This window comes from Nomia melanderi, chromosome 5 (assembly GCF_051020985.1).
Source record: "Nomia melanderi isolate GNS246 chromosome 5, iyNomMela1, whole genome shotgun sequence".
Taxonomy (NCBI): domain Eukaryota; kingdom Metazoa; phylum Arthropoda; class Insecta; order Hymenoptera; family Halictidae; genus Nomia; species Nomia melanderi.
In genome coordinates this window covers 5063222-5084569 of record NC_135003.1, presented here as the reverse complement: position 1 = coordinate 5084569, position 21348 = coordinate 5063222, and the positions used below count along the sequence as shown (strand labels likewise).

At 32.9% G+C, this 21348-nt stretch overlaps 1 protein-coding gene across 5 annotated transcripts in view; it reads right to left on the bottom strand.

Moving 5' to 3' along the window:
* LOC116430995 (uncharacterized) overlaps window positions 1–21348 on the bottom strand; it is a 289607-nt gene that overhangs the window by 215230 nt on the left and 53029 nt on the right. For 2 of the 5 annotated variants that reach the window (XM_076367618.1, XM_076367617.1), the window contains one exon: window positions 4000–4056. The exons of the other annotated variants lie outside the window; for them this stretch is intronic. The gene's annotated coding sequence lies outside the window, so the exon portion shown is untranslated. The remainder of the gene's footprint in view (window positions 1–3999; window positions 4057–21348) is intronic. 5 annotated transcript variants of the gene reach the window in all.

Here is a 21348-nt window from a genome sequence, read left to right as displayed (position 1 = left end):
ATTTCTTCGTGACTTCATTACGATTTGTAAGTTTTATTGTGGAATGATGTGAAGATTTGGTTGAAGTGTCGTTTGTATATTAGATTAGGGACTAGAATAAGTATTTTAGCAGTTCTTTAGATTTCTACAAAATTCATAATGAAAAATCAAGCCTAATATGGAATTATTATGGAACTCTAATTGAACTATTTATAATTCGTTATAACTTAGCACAAAACATTACTCACTCATCAAAAACATCTTTTTATCATCCATACTTTACATTGCAGTGATATGATATAACATTTCGTTAAAAAAAAGTTTACCTTATGTCGTGAATACTTTGCAACAAAACAAACCTATCATAACTATATCTAACTCCAATAAAATTGTATAGTATTCACATAAAAGAACTTATATACAATTCTAAATACAACCGAAATACTGCATATAATAAAGTTAGGTAGCGCACCCCATATACAAACTGGTAGTTCTAAATTCATTTATATATTCTTGAAACAGAAGCTTCATTCAAATCCAATAAGATTTATTTAATTAAATCCAATAATCCGAATAAGACTCACAAATCAGATTATTGAGCAAAGTTCAAAATATGAATTCCCTCTTATTCTACATTGATAACATGCAAGAGTCCGATGAGTTATGGATGAGAATGTCAGCGGCACAGCTCAGTGCCTCTTCAGCTTGCACCGCGTGACCGACGCTAACGTGCGCGAAATACCTCGCGATCGGTGCTTTAAAATATTTATCTACACGAACCGCGGCATCGTTTTCGTCGGGGACGAAGACGTATCGACTTCCTCCGGCTCATCTGTTAATGTCATTTCGAATCTCGAAGCATTCATAATATCTACGTTAGCATCGAATGATTGTCACTCGATACACGCGCATCTATCTGCCAGGTACAAAGCGGAATCGCTATGAGCCAAGACCGACCATCGATCTGCGGAATAGCCGTTCCCCATACCATTCTTTTACGTAACGTCGAACGAACATCCCGAACATTGGCTTTCTCAAGTGCACCTCCAGGAGACAGACCGTCGATTGCTCGAGAGAGAAATTCATGAGAAAATATATCGAAGACACCCTCTGCTTTTAGCATAGGGTAGGTTCGAGAGAAATGGCTTACTTTTCTAAAAAGAACTCTTACATTGTGAATATTGTTCAATATCTAACAGACGGAAAATATATTTATAAAAGTAATAATATATAATATATAAGTCGATTAATTTTTAAATTATTAAACCCCCCCCCCCCAAATAATTTGAAAATGACGTGTAAGGAGAATGGTTAAACAGACCTCTATGCAAGATTTAATGTACCATTTAGAACAATTAAAGCCAAAAATTCCAAAACAGGACAAGTCAAGTAACTAATATTCCGAGAAAATCAATCTTGTTTTGTATATTTTCCTTAATTTTATATTAATCTTAATTACTTTTGCTGTCAATATTGATTATATATACTTTCATTGTGTATATAATTTTAATAATTTCAAATAATTGGCGTTTGCGTGGAAAGCCTTGATAAACTGTGGACTTGTGCTGTTTCGGAATTCATTGTTTCAATTGAAAATATAGATATTTGATAATGTAAATAAGATTAGACCATCTTACCTGAAATTACTGTATGTCTCTATACGAAATTCTTAACGAAAAATATTCGCATCGAATACAAAAATATAGTAGCTGACTACTATTATGTTTGCTTTGAACTAGCTTTTAAAATTCTCTTTCAATTTACACTCCGTTTTGGTCGCAAATTATATTTAGTGGTAAGTTGTTTAATTGCTGTTTAATCAATGTATCTGCTAGATTATTCGGATGCATGTCAAACTTTCTTGTTGGACAGAGTTGATTCCTAGTCAATACAAGTATAATAAACTTCTTAATTAACTTAGTATGTCTTTCTGGAAAGCGTTTATTCAATGATACATGATATAGATCTGCTAATTAGGGTGTGAAAGGAGTTCACAATTTTTGCATCATTACATGCTCACATTTTTACTAATCATTACATTAATCATTGCATCGCGAAACTTTATTAAAATTCATGTTGTTTCTTACAGATTGATCAACGAATAATAAGAATTTAACTTCTTCTCTGGAAGATTTAATGCTATCTACAAGTAAATGAACGTTGCAGTAAACTCGAGTTGCACTCCTATATCGTATATTAATTAACATCATATAGGTACACACGCGTATATCATGTAGTTAATGAAGTTGACTTGCTCTTAACGTAGTGCAAGATCTACAAACGGTTCCGTACGTAATTGGAAAGTCTATTATTATAAAAAAGATACGAACCACACCGTACATGAATTAAAAAAAATTATACACTTACGTTTAACATTTTGCGAAAATAGTTTGAAAATTATGACAGACAGAAGAAAATAGTTGAAGTGAAATTTAATGTGTTTTGTGCAACATAAGACAGTTTATAATATCCAATTAAATTATAAATTTTAGCAAACGTATTCATTTGAAAAAAATTGTTATCCGCAACAAATATATTTCACATTATGAAAATCGCCAAGCTTTATTACATCGATGAAAATGAAATATCGGTTTCACCAATTTCTACATTTGATTACACGTATAAGAGTGAGAATTATTACAACCGAATACTGTTTGAATATTAATTTATAGCCAACCCAGTAGTTTCTACAAACCAGTATTATTATTATTATTATTATTATTATATATATATATATTTATCTAATTAAAGACTGGTAGTAATTTTTAAACAAACTCAACACTGTAATAAGTTTTTGATATTTTCCAAATGCTAAGAAGAAGTTGATGGGTATAGTTTGAACAAGTCGGACATACAAATAATGGTATAAATGTACTTACGTTTCGTTAGAAAATATGAATCAATGTTTTGTAACTAATAAAATGCATATAAATACTTCAGATAACAAACGTGGCAATTTTCTAACGATGAAAAGTGATGAAATAAATTTTTTATACCGTATCTCCGTAACACAGAAATTTCATTTGCAATTTAATGGAACATCTAACTTTTTAATTGCAATATTGTTATACCTTTTTTATAAAAAGCTAAGATACTTGTTAAATTCTATGTCCGATGGAATGACCTAGACGATTATGTGATTATTCAAGTTGAATCTTTAAGAAAAGCACCGAATAATGTAAAGGTCAGCATAATAAAATGTTTAATACATATTTCTGAAACCTTTTTCTTCATTCGCAGCCTAACGGAATTCTTAAAAAAATAAACAAAATATCTGTTTGATTCCAGTCTCTGTAAGTGAATTCCTAATCAACTGCATTCCTGTAACAATGCAAAACTGCAGTCTAGTAATTCTGTACAGTTACGTGGCTCGTTTCTTCGTCTATACGAAGACGATTATTTTTCGACTTCGTTCGAGACACCGACACACGAATCCTCCCTTACGGTCGCTGACTTCTTCGCCGGAAAGAGAGAAAAGAGAGAGAAGCAGCCGGGTTATGAATGGAAATATGTTAACGGTTCCAAACTTGGCATCGCTGCTCCGTCTGCTCCTTGAATAAAGAACACTCGTATCTCGTTTCCTCTTCGTTCATTGCCGTTCACCCTACACCGAGTCTCGTATTATGAGTATAATTATTAATTATCCGTACTGTGATTAAATTAACTAACTTGAATGAGGCAGTGGACTTTTGTTTACCCGGAAATTGTTACACCAGAATATTGATGCACATAAGCTACGTAAATGGAATTTAATAAGTATTTCATATATTCAATAATAACGTAACTAAGTAACTTACAGTAAGTAACTTACAGTAAGAGATTACAATAAGTTTTTGTAGTCATTTTTAACAACTCACGTAATATTTCACTAACTTTATATTCAATTTAAGGCAAATATTCACACACCGATATATAATTCGAGATTTCGAAAAAGGTACACAACTTGATTAAAAAATTTTAGCTGTAGTTGCTATTGTACCATTTGTACGATTAGTAGTTAATAATATTAGTTAAACTTACTTCTGTGATTCTTGTAAGTTTCGAGTAATAAACACGTAGATCAAAAATGGTTCTTACCTGAAACATAAAAGATTAAACATGGAAATTAATTAAACCTGTAATAAAATACATCAATTAATTACTGTTATTTTAATATTATTATTACGCCGTTCACTATAATATATTTGATTTGAATATTTCATGTCTAATTACATCATATAAAATTTGACATCGAATATTAAATTTTATAATTTTGTTGCAAATAAAATGGCGTCTGTGATACAACGTTAATACAGAAAAAGAACAATTTTCAGAATAAATGTAAACGAAGAATGCCATTTCCTTCGGCCCTGGCGCTTTCAATATTCGTCTCTTTTATTGTCACGAATCGCCGTTATAATTCGTCCTTTCCCCGTTTCCAACCGCGCGCTCCTTATCGCCTCTCCCCTAGCGTGAATCTTACATTCGCGGCATCGCATCGCGGCGCTCGTTACTTTCCTCTTTTTCCCTGTTTCCCCGCGTCGATCACGATTATTGCGGCCCGTATACTTCCTCTTTCTCTGGCCGCGCGTTCCTTTCTCCCTCAAGATCATCCTCCGTGGAGCGGGAACAGCGCTGCATCGCGAAAGTGTGTAACATAGCATCCGGAGGCGCCACAAAAGGAAGAAGACGCCGCGGCCACGGTGAAATGAGACAAGTGCGACCACGATCGGTAGAAAACGAACGAACCAACGAAAGGAAACGGTGCTGGGGGAGCTTCGAACTTATGCGTTCCAGCCACCACCGCTTCAATCCTATCTCGACGCAATCATTGTGATCCTATTACAGCTACGGATCGAATGCACCGGCACAGTTTGCATCTTAACACTAGCTTTACGGAACACGTCAATTGGACGCATATTGGATTTTATAAACATTTATTTGATAAATGTTTAGATTGAATTTGATTGCTGCAATCACACCACTATGCACCCTAACTGTCTACGTTTGAGCCTTCAATTTCCAAGATCTAAATAAATGAACATCAATTGTTCTAGGAAAAATAGAGTAAACTCTACAATAAATGCCCGTGAACTTAGTATTAAAGGAACACCCAGCCTAGCACGAACTACTTGTTTTTTATGGTATATTTTAAGTTGCGTCAACCCAATTGGATCATCGCCAACTACTTTAACACTAAAACTGCCAGACGGGTCAAATTGACGTACGTCAGAATGTTTATTTTGCAAATATTGAAATTATGAAGCTGTTTTTGTGAGAGATTTTTAATTAATTTAATTTCTGTATCTGTACAGATACAAGACTAGCAGACTCTTCGAACCTCAAAAAACGTATTGTTCTAACTTTTATAAAACATTGAAAATAAGTTATTCTAATTGCTCAGTAGTTTAAGTGTTAAATTATGCAGGTGGGTTAATCTATGTATATGATTCTATTGTGTATTCCTCAATTGTGTGTGGCTGATTAAATTAAGTGTGAAACTTTGAGTTCTTCTACAAAGTTCAAAATATTAGAGCATGAGTGAATTGTTTGAGTTACTTCTTTAGGGTCTTCTTTTGATCAAAGCGGAAAGAAAGAAAAGCCTCTTGAAGTCATCGTTTAAAACTAAACGTGCAGACACTTTGTACCTAATTCTATCCTAATCAGTGAAATAAGTTGTTACGTGAATAAGTAACTAAGACAGATCAATTTTTCTTATTGGAAACAGAAACAAAAGAAAAGGCAAAAATTGGAGAGCTGATCATTCGGACAGTATAGCAATCGGTATAAAATTAAGCAAAAGAAGGAACATGCAAAATTTTAAATCAAATGTTAAAACTGGATGTTTTACTGGTACATTTAGTGTTAAATAGTGTTGATACGATTACTGCTACGTTCACAAATTGCTTAAAAACAAATATGATTTGTATGGTAACTGACGTAGAATAAAAATGTTTAATAGCATAAATAACTAGATAATAGTATTATAAGTGTTCAAGGTTTCCAGTGTAAGCCGTGTATTAGGAATGATTTCCCAACGTTTCGCTAACATTACAGCTGGTATCATCAGGTGTCTGAAGACTCATCGATACTGGTTAAGCAGAATAAGTGCTTCCTATTTAATCACTTGAAGTTATTTGAAGTCTACACCCATACTAACCAAGGAGTTAAAAATATTCCAATACTAAAATGCATTGGTAATCAAAATCCCAATATCCGTATTTTCTGTGAATCGATCGTTCCGTTAATGTTCCAATAATTGAGGTTCTATTACATCGGAACCACAGATACAAAATCAATAATCCCCATTCCCAAGCACGGAAACAATCGAATTGATACTTCGTGCATAATTCGATCAGCGGGATAGCCGAAGCAGGCAGTCGAACACAAAAAATCGCGTGTTTAACGTTGAAATCGATACGCGAAACAGGATACGGGTTACATTGCATTCTTTCAAGCGCACTTGGACAAGAATGCAACACGACGTGCCACAATTTGATGTCATCCCGAGTCGTGTTATGTCGAACAGTCACGGCATCATCCGACAATACACATGGGGTTAATCTGTTATCGATAAAAGAAGCTCAGCTGGGATCGCGGACAGGATTCTTGATCGTTTTTCCCTCGGAATACAAAGCGGGAAACCACCGTGGAACGTTCACGCGTCGCTCGTTGTGCCGCGAACGAATTTCGAAAGCGCGAGACGAAAACGAAAATAAAAAAAATGAAAGAGAGTGAGAGTGAGAGTGAGAGTGAGAGAGAGAGAGAGAGAGAGAGAGAGAGAGAGAGAGAGAGAGAGAGAGAGAGAGAGAGAGAGAGAGAGAGAGAGAGAGAGAGAGAGAGAGAGAGAGAGAGAGAGAGAGAGAGAGAGAGAGAGAGAGAGAGAGAGAGAGAGAGAGAGAGAGAGAGAGAGAGAGAGAGAGAGAGAGAGAGAGAGAGAGAGAGAGAGAGAGAGAGAGAGAGAGAGAGAGAGAGAGAGAGAGAGAGAGAGAGAGAGAGAGAGATGAGAGAGAGAGAGAGAGAGAGAGAGAGAGAGAGAGAGAGAGCATTGAAAGCATTCAACAGTGCGTCAAAATAACGAGGGACGCTGAATGAGATCCTCATTCGGTTTACTGGCGATCTTTCCCCGGTGTTTTAACGAGAACCTTCTCTATAGGAGAGTGTTCTTGTGTTCCTGTTCCTGTTTTTGGTGCTCGTTACTCGCGCCGCGTAACACTAGTGTTTATTTCATATTCGGTGTTGCATGAAATTCGACGTACGATTGACCATTTAATTATGAATGGAATATATACGCGCGTTTGATAGGTTGAAAGTAAACAAAAGGAATTCTATTAGCTATCGGACCACAATGCGGCCGCTTGTGGGCAAAACCCAAAAATTCGGCTATCCGCATAACGAAAATTGAAGGTTACCAATCTGCTGTTATGTGATCCCTGATATACGAAATGATTTTTTTCAAAGATTAATGAATAATAACTAATGTTTAGCACACACGAAGATTGTCCTACAGACATTCCGGGTTTACCACGTATTCATAGTTTTACATTGTATTCATTGATAAATATATTTATAGTTATATTTCTATTATAAATATAAATATATTTACTTATATTTTAAATATGCACTATTAAAATATGTTTATATTTTAAGAATGGAAAATATTTTCCGAAGCATGTAGATCTAATTTCACATACTTTTGTGCTAGTAAATTCCGTTTCTCACTGTGATGCACTATGCAATAATGGGTTCAACTGAATCATTAATGAACTTGTTATTGTTATTACCAACTGTTGATATATATAGAATTATGTAAGATAGAAGATTCTGTTACGTAAAGGAGAAAAAAGAGGTAGACGAAAAACATAAAAAATAAAATGAGGCCTGTGGTAAACTTTATTAAAACTCTTTTTGATTTTACTTTATTTCACTGCATTTGTCTCGTTCCCATACATTTTATAATGTCATTAATCATAGAAATCAGTATAATTTGTTTAGCCATGGAAATACAAGCTTATGAGAATACTCAACCATCTATTAGATTAAAAAGGGTTATTAACTTTTTTCCACGTGGAACGAAATATAACGTTCAAAGAGAAACACTGGCGACGTTTCTCTTAATCGGTTTAAAAATCACATCCAGTGGCACAAACAATAGCAGAATTCCATAAAATGGACGTTTATTAATAATTCGTTGCCCTTGTAACCGTTATCAATTTCAATTACTCCCATCAAGCCCGACAACGCGTATTGATGCTCTTCCATTTTGCGGGACGCAACGAAGATTGATTCGCCAGTGATTCTGTTATGCACTCCACTATATTACATCCATAAGATAGGAAACTCGTAAAGATATTGCAAGGATACGGAGAAAATAAGATTTGCGAAAGTAGGAAGGATGGCAATCAGTCTGAACGCATGCGATCGATCGGATCTCTTACTTGGCGCTATCTTCGGATTTCCAGGGATCAGTCTTTTATGATTTGTTCCGGAAGACATTCAACATTTATATATTTAGGGAAGAAGGTACCATACACTTGCTCTCCTTCATTTCTCCTTTCTTAATATAATAAATAAAGTGGCGAGATTAGAAACTGCATAAGTCACGTTGTGATAATTTTGTAAAAATAAGAAATATCGTACTATTTAATTGAGAAATATATTGTGTCATCCCATAAATAACGCAATCTTTTTATATTCTTTTTATTTTTATCAATAAAGATAGACAAAACTTTTTTTTTAGTATTGATGTATAAGTAGATAATTTACAAATAATGAAGGAGAATATATTTTCGATGAAAAACAGTTTTGTGTTTATCCTTATTTTTTAAAATAAGAAAAATATACAAAACCGCAATTATTTATACTGTGGCCCAATATTAGGTCGTGTAATATGAAATGTCGGATTTTTCTTATTTCAGATTTCATAAATGTTCGTACTTCTGTCATTGTTATTTCTTTGTCTTAAACAGTTTCATTGTCGATTATTAGAGCAACATTTTGCAAAAAAGTTTTTCCGAATCGTGTATAATAACCGTTTCTTACTTCGTTTTTTGAAAATATGGATACCGCCAACATTCGTGTAATTTTCTTGTATGAACATTTTAAAATAATGCTGCAAAAATCACTCAAGATATAAACAAAGAAGTTAGGGACAAAAAAAATTCGTTTCGATGATGTTTCTTTGCAAAATGAGCAGCGTGATAAATCCGAAATAGTAGGTTTATAACGATGTTGTTACAAATTATTAATTTTAAACATTCAGAATCTTTGACAAAATATATATCCATTAAAAACTCACTGATAGAAGCGGATCGAATCGAATAGAGCATATTTTGATTGAATAAATGTCTTTTAAAATGTCAAACAAAATTTTCTTTCTTCTGCAAAATCCAGCGTATCATATTACATGACCTAATACGAGCTGAAACTAATTATGTATTTCAAATAGTACAAACTACAATCATAATCGATAAGGTGCCAAAAACCTTCTGAAAGTTTGCTTGCAAGCTTAAGTTGATTAATGTATTGTCAACTTTATTGTAATCCGTGCAACATTAATACATATAATGGAAAAGAAGAGAAATTTATACTTGTCTATGTAAATTGAATACATAAACTTCTGCAATCTTCCTGGAAGTTTTAACCTATAAAACATCTCTATAACAAGACCGTGAAGTCGTTAAAAAGAGAAATCATAGGAAATCGTTATTAATAATTGTACAAACGTGTTTTTCATGATTATAGACAGGTATTGCGATAATAGTCTGTTAATTTTATGACGCGGTTTATAATTGCTCGAACGAGTATCTAGTGAATGAAGAATTGTGGTGATACGTTATGTATCCCTATGTATGATCAGGGGAACTCATCAGTATCTTTCACCGATGCTGAATGACTGAATTCTTTGTCCGCACGTCGAAGTTCGTTCTGGTCAATGACGAACTTCTAGGAGAAACGCTATCTAAACGCGTAAACAGGGAAAAACTGACGTTATAATTATATCAAACGATTAATTATTCCCGGGGACGTCGACAGTAAACATACTGAAGAAACTCTTTTTCATTTATCGTTAATTAATTCGTAAATATTATTATTCTAGACTGATTTTATTGGCAGCGAGAATCGAATCAAACAGATCTTTAACTAATCCAGTAAAAGATTTTATAAAATTACAAAATAAACCAAAACTACTATACAATAATCATTATATCATTGACATTTTGAACGATTAAAAATTATTATAATAATATTTTTGAGTCCACGATATAATTCCTTTAATCGCATTAATAAAGCATTAGAAATATAAATAAACGAAAAATTTGTAGTACTTATACGATTGATAAAATAATTCATATTCAAGACATTTTGATTAAGGTAGTCAAATAAACATGCAAAAATAATGGTAAAAACAATAAGGTTAACACCAGCTTTTATTTTATTCGTTGCATCTAAATTAATACATATAAAAAGTAATAAGAAAGAAAATAGAACACGAAAAATGACATAGAATAAAACTAAAAATACGTAACATACAAACTGATAAACGATTAACATTTAGAAATAGAGTTAAGATAAAGTAAAGAAATAAAATAAAGGAAAAGTCCTGTAAGAACAAGATTTACTACTTAACAAGAACCATTATTAGACCTGCCTCAGGTAAATAATTCGAGGGTACAAACAACACGAGAGGAATGAGTGATGACGTTGTTAATACTTCAAAATATACGCTTTCAGAACTGTCTTGTTTCAGAAGAAAAGATTGAGATTCTAAGACGCGGCGCATGCTATTGCCATAAGGTATAATAACTAGAAATTACAGAGAAATAGTTCTAGCACGTTTCGACCGGATCATAGGGAACGAATTTCATCGTTTGCTGAAAGCGTTATCTCGAAGGGATTCGTGTAAAAGGAATGAGAGTCTGTCAGTGAGGCGAGGACAGGGCGCAGACGAAAAACGAAGAGGCCAAGCGAACGAGAAGGCAGGAATACGGGAATAGCCGTGCCATACGTGGGCTACCGTACTTAGAGCACTGACAGTTTCTACTTCTAAATATAGAATTTCGATCGCTTTGCCGAGGACTTGACGTTGTACATCCGTTCGATATCCTATTCCGGTTGCCCTTTTTACAACCCTGTCGCAGAGAGCACAGTAAACGTATCGTCATTCGTTTGTAACTCGGAAAACAGGTTTTGCGGCTTCAACGTGTTGCATATTTTCTTGTGTAATAATTACAACATTAAACTGGAGTACGAGATGCACTTCATTTTCTGTTTGAATTAAGAAATTTTCTAATTTCAGTTTTCTTTAAGTAAATACTCGTATATTTTTTTTAAAAAATATGAAATCTACAGATGTCCTAATCAAAATAGTATATAATATAAAAATTTGCAAAGCATAATAAAATAACAAAAAATGGTATTTAAAATAAACCCTAAGCTATTAAGATAAACTCTGATTTACGATATCATAAACTTTCCAATTATAGTGTACTTAAATGAAAAAAGTGTATAATATTGTTAAGTTCGTATAGAACTATTCCCTCTATCATCTCTATCCTTAGAGAAATAAACAATATTTTCTAATAAATTACATATAATCTCTTAAACGACCATGTTCAAACAAGTTGTCCAACAATAGATATTAGATCTAACAAATCCAACCTCAACATTCGTTAAATATGTAAAATTATGTAAATAGGTGAGCGGTTACTTTTCCGAGGACACCTGACCCTCGATTTACACGGTAGATTGGTTCCCTGAAAATGCCATGTAAATTAAAATCGTGTAATTCGAGTCCATAATTCACATTGGAAAGAAATACACATGAAATAAATTCAATAAATCCATATGAAACAGTAATATTTACTTTTCTTTACAATAAAACATCATATACATATTTTGAAATAAGAATTCATTAATCCAACAAAATTGCATATGTAATTCACAAAACAAACAAAAACTTAATATAGGTTTTTCATTTGTCTGAACTGGCCGTGTCAAAGGGAAATGCAAGTGCCATCTAAATTCTCTCGCTCTTTTTCAATCGTGTTAAACCGAAATCGTGCAATTCGAATGCCATGTAAATCAAGGGCTAAATGTAATTACATACGTTCCATACACTCGCACCGTGACACCAAAGCAGCCGAATTTTCAAAAGCAAAGTACGATCGAAAGTGTATCCGAGGCGGAAGATTCCAGAGAAACTGGGAACCAGTGCTTTGTAATTAGGAGCCGGTATCGATGTTCTTTAAGAAGTGAAACACGCACCGAACAGAGTAACGCCGCAAGGTACATCGACCCTGAAATCAATATTTCTATTAGGCTCTGTATCAACGTCTGCTTATACAGTTGCGTTTGAAATCCTCCGTTCCCGCGTCCGCCCCGCCACGCCGCTACACCCCCAGCCAGCTTCTGTTTCTCTCGGTTCTCACTTCAGGCCGCACGCGGTGCGTTTGCACGAATGTTCGTTGCGTGACGAGCGTTTCAGTCGGCTTTGAACACGGCCACAAAGTCATGGCTGCGAGAGAAAACTCTTCGCCATAGACCATTGACCCTTTCCTTCTCCGCACGGAAACGCGGGAATGATACAGATCAACCATTTAACCGAGCAATTATTTTTCGGTGGAGGGATTGAAAGTTCTGTCGACACGCGGCGGAACAGACCTGATTATCGGGATACCGGTTCTATGTGGAAGCTTCATGAAAATTCTACCATTCTTCCATCCCTCGCGTCGACGACATACACGAGTAGCCGCTTCTAACCTTCGTTTAACCCCTTATTCTATGATTTCTTTTACAAGTGTGACTGATAAACCACTTTATCGATGACACTAACACTAGCGAACAGTTAACCCGTTGACTACCACGAAAGTTTTCAGCCATTTGTTTATTCTTTCATAACAAAGGCAAATGATATTAGAAGTAATTCTTCATAATTTAGTACCACAATACTAATATTACGCTATTATCCAGCTACTTATGTTACCAAATATTTTTATTCGACATAACTATTCTTATTGTAATTATTATCGAGCAATTTAGTGACAATCGTGGCAGTCAACGTGTTAAATTGACTTTTTAAAATTTCTCTATAGAAACTCCAAGAGTGCATCTATTGAGACTTTAATCGATGTACAATTCAGTTTGCGTACTGTTAAAGCAATTTTTTAAATAATTTCTCAGAGAAACATTTACTATCTATTCAATAGTTGTAAAAGAAAGAAATCAGGAATTGGTTGTTTTGACTCGCCTGGAAGCTTTAGTGTTAATAATTTAGTAGAAAGAAATAAGAATTTCATGCGTATTTTAATTCTACGTTTAGTCTGAAGGTTAAAGATTGAGAATAGACAAGTAATATTTTATTTATATGCAGAACGAATAAATATTATTTAAATTTGTTGAATTCGGTAGAAAATTTTCATTACTAGCCTGACTCGATGTTACAGGAGGAGTAAGTATTAGGTTGACAAGAAAGTTTTGTCGTTTTTCGATTATTCAACTTGACAGGCTTATTCTTTTATTGTTCGTTGTATGATACGAATGATTTTGGTAGCAATCGAAAACTAATATTATTTAATTTGAGTTTTTAAATTGGAATCGTTTTCTTGATTTTTAAATTTTGGAAAATAAATATTTATTATGAAGAGAAAATTCATTTCCGATACTTTATGCTTTATGAATTCCAATTTGGGCATAACGCCACGGAAGTTCATAAAAATTCATGCTCTATTTTTGAACCACATAAAATTGAAATGCGTGCGGTCCATGATTTTTTATTATTCTTTTTTTTATGGTGAAAGGATAGGATTGTCTTTACATTCTACATCGGCATAGATGAAGTAGTTAATAAATGGTTGTAGATTATAGAAAACAATGCCTAATGTATTATTAATTGATCTTTTTTCTAAAGTTAAATATATAAAATTGAATTTTCCCTAAAACAACGACAAAACTTTCTTGTCAACTTACTTGTATGATTTAGTTGAAAAGTCGTCTTAAATTCATGTTGTTTGGATAATTTTATATTTATATTATGAGTCGCTCTTTGACCAAATCGGTTAACATCGCTTTTTGAATTTTTAAAAATTGTACGGTTAAAATACTCGATTGACACTTAATTGTTCATATTTGAAATAAATTTCATTATTATTGGGTTTAACACGAAATAATAAGAATTCACTCGGTCATGCTGAATAGAATGAATCTGCACCTGTAATAATAAAGTAAAATACATTCTATAATGTTTATTTGATTTTACATTTAAGGCAATTATTTATTTTAACAATATTTATTGAAATAGAGGATTTTGGTTAAATAAAGATTTAACAGGTGTAAGATACATTAGAACACAACAAGCAAGTACGTATTTATCCATAAAGACGAGTAATATAATAAAAGAGTCTGTACTAAGAAAATCATCACTTTTCTAACACCAAATTCTATTTACTCCTGTAAATATGGAGAGGACTGTTCATTAATAACATTTATAAGTCACACATTTTTGCAGCTACTGAATTAACAACTTTTCTGAAAAACAATTTTTCAAAATTCACAACTGCGCAAAGATTCTCACTAAATAATTATAAATAAGTTTCGTTTAGTCGAGCCATTCACTGCTAAGAGACACTGTACACATTACAATATTCCAAATACACGATCCAGTAAAACCATCATTATCCCAGCGGACAACTTGCTTGTACGCATTACATATTTACCACCTGTCGTTCATATATAAAAGAATGTTCAATTTAATCGATATCCCTCTTAATTAGTCTTAATTTAATTAATAAGACTCGCGCGTTCCCGTTACGAAACGAATCTCCATCAATTTGTCGATTTTAGAAGCTCTCCGACGTGAGCAATGAAATTATAATTGTGGCGGAAGTTATATTGACCGAAGCAACAAGACGACAGAGAGTGGATTCTCTTCGATGCCGCAATAAAACTCGTCATGGAAGAAACGGGAACGGGCAGATGAAGAGACGATTAAAAAAGGAAAACGAAATGAAAAGGAAGACAAAGAGGGGACGAGCAGGAAGAGGAAAGTGGACGACGAAAAAGTGCGGGCGGAATAGGATTGCATGAGCGCGGTTTAATTGAACCGCCGATACGTATCTTCCGCGTGGCAAAAGGGGTTACGCGGGTTTCAAAGGCTCGTTAATTCGAGCAGAATAATTAGCGTACGACGCTTTTATATTTGTCCACGGAGTACGGCGCTACGTTGCGCGAACTGTCGATTCGAGCGATGCCACGGTCAGAAAATGAACGGGAAGACGGCACACGCGTATACGCCGAGAGCGGAAGTCGAGTTGAACGTGCGCGGCGAACCATCCCCCGTCCGGAATCCATTTAACGCTACGTGTCGATTCGCAACTTTGAATCGATAGAATCATCCTCGAAACTGGAGACTGATTTAACGGGTTAAGTATTCGGATTTGACACAGAGTTTTTAACACTGGACTTCACGACTTTTTAACGATTGGTCTGAATTTTTTTATAAACGCAACTGGAAGAGTGCTTTTGACGAGATTCCTTTAGTTCAGTTGTATAGTAGATGAATTAATTTTTTTTTTTATCATTCCTTAGAGAAGTATACTTTTTTATTCCTTTACTGATGCGTTATTGTGGTTTGTCCGTGTGTTCTCTTTTTTAATGGGAAACTAGTTTTTATTATATTGTGCGATTCGTGGATTTGGCAAACAATGTTTAAATTATATGTAATTACAAACTGTGTATTATGGAAAGAGGGTTGGTTATTATAGTAGTTATTTATATTAACAATAATATTGGATATCTACGTTTATTCTTCAAAAATGAAGTAAAGTATCGCATCTCTGTCGTTTAGATAATTATGAACAATAGTATATAGGAATATGGTTTAATGTTTGAAAGCACACAAATTGCTCTATCAAAGTTTGATTTTATTCATAATTTCCTCAGTTTAAAATCTCCATCACTTTTCGACTATGTCCTTGATTTTTTTCAGTTGTGAATAGTATTTCATAAGATCTCTACATATATAATTTTAAAAAATTATTGAAGGATTAAGTAGTCAACTAACAATAAACAGCATTTTACTTAGTGTTCAATTGCAGTTTCTGGAAAATCCTATTCAATACAATCACTAAAATTATGAAGATGTAAGATTTTCATTCTATATACTTGATAGTTTTAAAATATAATATTACCGATTTGATATTTTTATTGATTAATATTTCTTAAATATTAGTCATATCTGCTCGAAACAAGGATCGTTAAATTTATTGCTTCGAGCTCTACCAAGAAGCCAAATTTATGGAAAAGACTGCAAGGCACCTGGGATCTTCTCTATATAGAAGCAACTTTCGATAGCTAATAATTGACATAGCCAGTCTGCTATGACAGCTGTCATCTCTTCCCTAGATAGTAAAACTCACGTGAATCTACTTTTAAATGCATAGAGGTATAAAAGTTACTTTTGATAGTTATTTTTGATGGACTTTCAGCATGCAGGAGAGTGAACATATTTTTCAAATAATTCAATATAAAAAAGAGTATAATATCATGTTTCTACATGATATATTGAAGAAGTAAAAGTATTATATAGTACTTAGTAATATTTCAGAATAAATAACTAATTACTCTAATTACAAAACCATATTGTATGAATTAATAATGCTAAAAAAATTAAATAATATATACTCATAGGAGCAAGATGGTATCTCTTGGTCTATTTTGTTTATATTTTTGATTGGTTACGTGTAAATATATTAACCTTTTGGGTACCATGGAGCGATATACTGCTCCTTCATGCACTTGCGAAAGTTTATTTTTTATTTTATTAGTAATAAAGGAAATCTGACATGTTTTTAGTATTATGTAAAAATTATACGAACTTTAACTCAAAATTCTATAAATATAAGTTTTTGTATATAATCATGCATCTTTGTTTAAAATTGTCTGACATTTCTCGAATATGTATGAAAATTTCCCCTAGCGCCCAAAGGGTTAACGAATTATTATAAAAAATTATTATCAAAACTGAGTTGAGAAAAGATGAAAATTAACCAATTAGACTCACATTCCTTCCAGACATCAACTCCTACATATGCTACACTCTATGCCTACTTATAAATCGCAGAAGACTGTACAGGTCGGAAGTGTGTAAGGAATGAAGAAGCGCGAGCGAAACGGAAGAGCGAACTACGTTTCCGGTACGATCCACGAGACGACGCGACCATTTTATTCGATCAGTATCCCTTTTCAGTGCATCGATATTTCTTTACGTTCTAAAACTTTGTACTTGTGAGGTGTATTGTCTTAGACAATGAGAAGACTCAATTTTTTATCGTTTTAGATTCTGTTCTTTGGCACGATTACGATTGCAGTATTGACTTCTCAAGTGAAAAGAAGCTTTTGCGAAATTTTCTTGGAGTGATTAAATACTCATGTTACAAATTTATTATGAACATTAATATTAGCAATTGTAATATTAGTATTTAATTAATCTAAGATTATTTCACAGAAGCTTTCTTCCTCAAAAATTCAAAAAGAGCGATTAAACCATTATTATTTTAAAACACTCACATCACACTTTTGTTTTACATTTTAGTATTTTGCAGTGATCGATAATACCAAAAAAATGGTGAAGATCTTTTTAATATGCATTTAAAACAGAACAGCATCGGGTCAAATAATTTTATAGTTCAGCTAATTGCGAGAGTTTCAAAGAAAAGGAAAGTTGAAGGTGGTCCCTAAGAAAATGATTAATTCTAGAACATTAAGTTTTTGTACCTGCGGAATATTGAAGTTTGTATCTCATAGGGGAAAGTGGATGAAATTAACTGTCTTTCCTTTCACTAAGTAAGTTTGTTTTAATTGCAATTATAAATACGCAATTTAAATACTAAACATAAAGATATCCGGGCAATCTACTAAATTCAAATGTAATCATTACATATTAACGTAACTGTTAATTTTTAATTTCGCAAAAATTAATGGGAAATTCTGATATTTAGTTGTACAAATATAAGAATTACCTAGCAGATGTCATCTTTTATGTAGTTGTCGTATATTTTACTATTTTTTGTTATAAAACTATGGTCTAAAAGACTTGTTACAAGATAATACTGAAGACGACCATCAATATACATAGATTGGAAAACGACCAATCATACATTTACTTCAAACATATCACTTATCTGATGTTAGCAATGTCTCACATTATGATGATCGTGATAGTCGAGTTACGACACGCTCAGGAAACGGTCACAATACTTTCAAATGTTATTGAACGTCCTGAAACGTGACTGGACCACGATATAGTCCATTTAGATGGCATTCAATAAACGCTTAAACGGGGTACTAAATTGATCATTGAATAGATAAACGATTTTGATTGAACATATTAAATACAAATGTTCAAATATAAGCTGAATTTGAGGGCTGTTCTTCCATGGTTTCCTTTCTTACGTTAGAAGTATTAAATTTCCACATAACAATTGTAAAGTTCAATAAATGGAAACTGTGTTACCAATGAATTGTTTAATTCTTTTTTTTAAACTAGATTACTTAACGCTTTGTAAATGATCGAATGTAGCTATTAGTAGTGACTTTTAGATTTATTATTATCGCATCTTTCTACTCGGTACGTATGACATTATAATACAATATAATGCGTATCATTATTTTTAAATTGTTTTAAACTTTATTTCCATAACATTATTTTCAATTTCATAATAAATCGCGCCATTACAATTAAAAGCTTTCTCAGAATTAGATTTTTATTTATTTATAGAACTTTCTAACAAAATATGGAATATTTTTGTCACTTGTCTATAATATTTTGGAATATTATAGCTAAAACAGAGCACCAAATAATTAACAAACAACATATTCGTGTTTATGTTTTATATTTATTTTTTTAATTAAGAAGCAATATTTACACACATATAAATGTATTATACATTTTTAATTTGTAAATATATAAAATATATTTTCTTTATTCTATTATTAGAATATTTATTCATTATTAATAGAATATTAACAAACTCTAATTTCTTTATTCACTTTTTCACTTTGTACTGTCATTTCCTTTATTTGCCAAATTCCAAATTCTAAGGAAAAAATCTATACTTCAAAAATGAGGTATCTGATTATTAATACTTAACCATTAACTGGCAAGGTGAAATTTCTGAGCACCAGGAAACTTTTTAAACGAAGAGTATTCTAGTCAGGTCTATTATAAATCAAATTTTAGTGGTAGTCTTAAGGGTCTTATCTATTATAAAGCCTTACAGCCTCTTTCATAATAAATTGCAAGCTCATATTAATAAGTTAATTATACTTCATTAATATTATGATCGATTGTACTTTACTCTGTAAGTGGTTGCTCATAATGCTAGACGATAATGTATATTTGTCAATCTGAAGACACACTTTTTTCTACTTGACAATAAAAATATCATAATTGATTAAGGCATGATAGTATAAATAAAATTCTTCCTAAAATATTCAAAATGTAAATATTTTGAAAAATATATTGCTTGGTCTGTCATATTCAATGCAATAAAATAAACAACCGGTTATTAAATGGGATTATTTACCTATTTGTATCTCTAAAGCTATATTAAAATACTCCGCATAAAACTTTGATTCCATGGAATCATGAGGTTTTCAGTATATGATTCTTTTGTAAATGAATAATTAGAATCCAATCTTCTTTCTGCATTAGTCAGTAGCTTCTTTAGATATTATGATTGGTGTAAATGATGTTGCTTATTGTCGGAACTTCCTCAAAGAAAATTTCTATGTCATTTGTGATGAGGTGTTATCTCCATTCCAATCAACAGAAGTAGTACGCATTTTACGCTAGTTCTAATGCTTTCGAATTGTGTCGTTATAAGCGTGCTTTCTATTTTATTACACGTTTTCAGAATTCGTTTTCAGTTTCTTATATCTCCAAGTCTCGAATTTTAATCTCAGTTTTTGTAGAATTTTAATAATCCTCTTTCGAATAATGCTATCCCATGGTGTACAAACAATTGTGACTGTATACTTATAATTAGTAATTAGTAGATTTTTCTGTATTTTTTCATCAGGGTCTCACAAAAATACATTCTCCAATATTCCAAATATTTTTTCAAGGAATTTTTCTCAATGTACAGTCTTTGTAAATTAATTAGGAGTTACTCAGAATAGAATAACTGAAGAATATTGCCTAAAACATTAAAACAACAGAGAGAAACATACGTTCAAATATTAAATATTCTGATCTACATATACATACGTATAACAAATTTTTATTAACACACAAGCACTAGATTTCTATAACAATTTAATGAAAAAGTTCATTACCGCAATACAATTTATTTGAATTTTTTAAACAACTTCTATTTTCCGAGTATACTTATCATCGCTTAGAAATAATCGACACTGGGTTTACGAACGTTCATTGTACAGTTTGTTCTATTGTTTCTAAAACAAACAATTGATGTTCGTTTATTTAAACCTTAGAACCCGTAGCCTTAAAAATCAACAATTAGGATAAATACTCATGTAATTTCGTCGATTGAAATCGACGTAAAACTTTACCAAATAACATTTATAAAGTTCAATATACATCAAATTGCCCCATTCTACAAACCTAGCGTCAAGTCCATAGGTCCACACTTAAACAACTAAATAAAATACTTAAAGGTTTAACCAGCAGAACGATCCAAGCAACACAGGCAACCCCGAACAGAATAAAAACGCACAATACTCTTATTATTAGGGAACAGTCTTCCGTCAACCAAGACCACGGGCTTCAGAATAAAGGGCTGAATCATTCCTTGAAATCGACCGGTGAATCCCGCCCGGACGAATCTTAATGTTTTCTTTTAATCTCAATCAATGTTTGGTCACATACCTGGCCATATTTGGCCACCAGTGTGGTCGTCATGGGGTCTCGTGGTACAAGAAAGTTTTGTAGCCGACGCGTATTCTTGTGGTCGACCCCGTGGCCGGCTTGTCCCCTACAAATATATCGGGCACCGGATTGTTTCCTTGCACCAGTATCAAACGAGACTTCGTGAGGTCAATACAGGAGCCAACCTTTTTCCAACAATTCTACAGTGACACTCACTTTCCCTGATATTATCATTCAAAGTTACTCCGATCGACTATCGTGTCAATAAACAGATATAGAGCAAATCATTGCCACTTGGCAACTTCTCTAGCTCGAATAGAAGTTGTTAACACGAATTGTTAATCGTAACATACAAGAAAACCGATGTCCAATGAAAATGTTTAATAATGTAACTAAGTTGATGATAGTGTAATGCAAGGATTGTAACGCTATATAATTAATAATTATTTCTGCTTTTCTTTGTTACAGAAGAATAACTCTACAGAAAAGTGGTCAAGAGTTTC